At 40.5% G+C, this 4,397-nt stretch overlaps 1 non-coding gene across 1 annotated transcript; it reads left to right on the top strand.

Moving 5' to 3' along the window:
* The first annotated feature begins 2,368 nt into the window (after window positions 1-2,368).
* Window positions 2,369-2,475, top strand: LOC130734762 (small nucleolar RNA R71). The gene has a single exon (XR_009018107.1). It is a non-coding gene; the product is annotated as a small nucleolar RNA R71 (small nucleolar RNA).
* Window positions 2,476-4,397: the final 1,922 nt, after the last annotated feature.

Below are 4,397 nucleotides of genomic sequence, written 5' to 3' on the forward strand. Positions count from 1 at the left end.
GGGAAATTCTAGGGTTTTGAAATACCAGGGATTCGGTTTCGGCAAACTTCCGATGATTGGAATCGGACGTTCGTAGATCCTAGAGTTTCGCCTCGAAACGATTGTTATATATGGAAGAAGAGAAATTATAACATTTCTCTGAAGATTTTTGGAATTAACTGCCATCGTGCCTAAAAGTGAAAATTAGCTATATACTAGGGTTTCTGACCTAGGTTTAAGCGTGTAACGATCGTGCTATAACTTTTATCGATCATAATGAAATCCTTGAACTTTTCCTGAACTTTCTCCTTCATAAATATATTTCATTTAATAAACTTTCGTTCAGGTTTCCCTTCACATTACATCAACCCTAATCGTGAATAAGAAGTTTATTCACTTAGCATGAACTTAAAAACTCGGGCCTTACACAACAAACAAACAAGTAACGAAAAACAAGACTTGGGTTGTCTCCCAAGCAGCCCTTAGTTATAGTCCTAGGTGGACTCTCCTTCCTTTGGTGTTAAGAAGGAAATTCCTTACCATCAATCTTTCTTCCACAGATGATACCCTCTCTTGGGAGGAGTTGTTTCAAAGGTTTTGTGCAAGGTAGGAACCTTGCACAAAACCTTTGAAACAATCTACCTTGCACAAAACCTTTGAAACAACTCCTCCCAAGAGAGGGTATCATCTAAACCATCGTACCAAATCCTTGCTCCCCCCTTCAAGGAGCGAGCGAAGAGCTTAATCTTGAGCTCATCACTAGTCACACCTTCCATCTTTACAACGTGACTAGCTTGAATGAATCAGGCCATGTGGGCTTGGAAATTCTCATCTTTAGACCCCCATACTTGTTTTCACTAACAAGCTTGATGAGAGCTTGATTAAGCTCAACATCTTTTTCACTTATCTTGGGGGTCTCCTTTGAAGACCTAGACAAGCTTTTGATCGTATCACAAACGAAATCATCATTAAGATTAGTTTGTGAATTAGGATTGAAAAATGAAAATCTTACCTTGTCCTTACCAACTCGGAGGATGAGCTGACCCTTATCAACATCAATCTTAGCCCTGCTAGTGGCTAAGAAGGGTCGGTCAAGAATGAGAGGAATCTTTGCATCCTCCTCTATGTCCAGCACCACAAAGTCCACGGGGAACACATACTTGTCCACCTTCACCATCACATCTTCCACAATCCCATATGGTGTTTTTAGGGATCGGTCCGCCATTTGCAAAGAGATCATAGTTGGGGTAACCTCACCTAAGTTCAACTTCCTAAACATGCTAAGTGGCATCAAGTTGATGCTCGCTCCTAAGCCGCACAAGGAGTCAAAAACAGTCAACTCCTCAATCTCCACTGGGATAGTAAAACTCCCAGGATCCCTTCTCTTCTTAGGCATTTTTCTTTGCAAAATGGCATTACACTCCTCGGTCATCATGATAGTTTCATCAACCTCACTCAACTTCCTTCTTTTACTTAAAATGTCCTTCATGAACTTAGCATAGATAGGCATTTGTTCCAAAAGATCGGAAAAAGGGATATCGATATGGAGTTTCTTAAAGACATCCATAAATTTAGAAAACTTTTTATCCAAATTCCTTTTAGCCAATGCTTTAGGAAATGGAAATTTGCCAAGTTTAGGAATATGATCATTCATCACTCTAGTTTTATTAGGAACACTCACTTCCACCTCAACTATTTCCTCACTTTTTTCATTTTTCTCTCCCTCAACTTGTTTTTTTGACTCATGTAACACTCTCCCACTCCTAGTGGTAACAATAGCAGAATTTTCTTGTTTAGACAAAATTAAAGAATCGGGAGAAAACTACCTTGAGGTATCTCGGCCATTTGCTTGGCTAGCTGGCCAAATCGACTTTCCAAGTTCTTTATAGCCACCTCTTGCCTCCTGTAATTGCTCTCTGAACGGTTGATGAAACTCTCCAATAGCTCCTCTAAGCTTTTCTTGCAACCACCATTTACATTGACTTGCTCTTGGATTTTAGATAGTCCAGAGCTTTGACCTCGAAAACCTTGATTCGTCGTTGTACAAAAATTACTAACATGAGGCCCTCCACGAGTCACACACTCCACTTTGGCTACACTAGCACCGACCACCTTGGTAACCTTTATGTGATTTTGAATCTCTGCCATTCGTTCGGAGAGTTCCTTGTTGGAGGCCAAGAGCTTGTCATAAGCTTCAACTTCAAACATACTCCTTAGGGTTTGGCGATCATTTTCAGAGTTCATAGCTCTCGCTGCCATCTTTTCTATTAAGTCATACCCCGCTTGTGGGGGAAGAGCATCGAACTCTCCATTAGAAGCCGCGTCCAAACAAAACTTCCAAGAGAATTGCAGACCATCATAAAAATTTGCAACTAATTCAGCTTGGGTGAGGTTGTGCTGAGGGCATTTCCTCAAGAGCTTCTTGAAGCGCTCCCAAGCTTCATAGAGATTCTCTTCAGCGGTATGCACAAAAGTCATGATGTCTTTTTTCAGCTTCCTCAAAAGAGCTCTTGGGAAAGAACCTTGTTGTGAATTGTTCTGCTAAGTCTTCCCAAGTAGTGATACTCCCTTGAGGTTGTGAATTCAGCCATTCCTCCGCTGCATCCTTCAAAGAAAATGAAAACAAGCTCAACCGAATTGCATCCGCCGGAACATTGTTCACACGGTAAGTGTTGCAATTCCGGATGAACCTCTCCATGTGAGTGTGAGGATCTTCCAGGGAACCTCCACCATATTGGCTTTGGCTCACCAAGTTGATGAATGCCGGTCTCAACTCAAAGTTTCCCACTCCCTCGGGAAAAATAATGCTCCCCGGATAGTTATAACTCATGGTAGCCGAAGTGAGTTACCGAAGAGACAGGTTGGCATTCTCAACTTCTTGTTCTCGTAACTGGAGGGTGATCCCCTCTTGGATTCTCGCCTCAATGTGGGCTTCAATCTCCTCCTCCGTCATACGGCCACCCATGACGGTATCTCCTGTGAGACTAACTTGAAAGTGAGACACTCAAACAGAGAAAGATTAGTAGCACCAATTATAGACAAAGATAAAAACAAAAAATAAAACCACAAACTAAAAACTTAAACAAAAAACCACAAACAATTCCACGGCAACGACGCCAAAAACTTGTTGGTCAATCTGCAAGTGTACGGAATCTACCCAGTTTTAATTTATCGAACCACACGGAATTGGTATGTGAATTCAGTTTTAAGGTTGATTGTTTAGATGATTAATTAAGAAGCAATTGAAATATAAGTGTGTGAAGAACAATGGTGAGCATGCCTTGGGTTCTTGCTTAACTAATTCAGTTTTAGTCAACCTATTCTATCCACAAAACTCTGAGTTTCTCCTTGATGCTCTATCATAATTAATCATCTATCGATGCCTCGCATAGACAATCCTCTCAAGTCAAAAGATAGGCACAATTCCTTGACAACCTAAACATTTACTAAAGGCACTAAGCATGCAATTCAGGCCAACAAACTTCAAGCCTTCCTCTATTCCTAGTAGCAAGCACAGAAGGGGTAATCCCACAACTAGTCCCTAATCTATATCAAACTTATGTTCTATTATAGAAAAGTATAAAGCTAGTACGCGTTCAAGCTTAAAAGATGAAGCAAAGATATGTGATTCAAGGGTTTACTCAGATTATTCATGAATAGAAATATGAATTACAACTAAAACATCCAAAGTCTTAGTAATGATAAAACCTGGAACATGGGACTTGGAGAAAGCTCCTCAAGCTCCAGAGACAAAACCTTACTTCTAACTTATTTGGAAATGTGAAAAATGACAAGATATCCCAAAGAAAATGGCTAAAATCCTATTTATACGCAAATTGCACGAGTCTGGGCGCTCAGGCGCAAATAAAGCATGCCTGAGCGCCAATTCAAAGTGAAAAAATGGCTTCTGGAAGGTAATTAGCGCCTAGGCGCCAATTAAGCATGCCTGGGCGCCAATTCCATTTCCCTGGAACAGAAACATCAGCTCCAATTGGCGCCTAGGCGCCAATTGAGTACGCCTAGGCGCCCATTGCTCGCTGGAAAACATCTTTATCTTCTTCTTTACTCCTCTTTAAGCCTCCCTTCAATTCTCCAAGTCTCTTGGCCTTCTTTCTTCAGCAGTTTCATACCTGATTACTTAGGAACAAAGCAAGGAAAATATCTAGGAGCTCCAAGAGTTTATTAGCATAATGGACCCTCAATTCAAGTAGAAAAGATATGCAAGTCCTAACTTAAAATGCAAGAAAGGTCCCTATAAAACTACAAAATTACCAAAACAAAGTAAAAACACAAAGAAAGACAAAAATGCATGAGAATGCATGAAACACTACATGAGACTCAAGAAAAAGACTCACAACTAACAAAGAAATGACCCTAAAAACACTACTAAAATAGGGTCATCAAGTTGTAACAATCTT

Source organism: Lotus japonicus, chromosome 1 (assembly GCF_012489685.1).
Source record: "Lotus japonicus ecotype B-129 chromosome 1, LjGifu_v1.2".
Taxonomy (NCBI): domain Eukaryota; kingdom Viridiplantae; phylum Streptophyta; class Magnoliopsida; order Fabales; family Fabaceae; genus Lotus; species Lotus japonicus.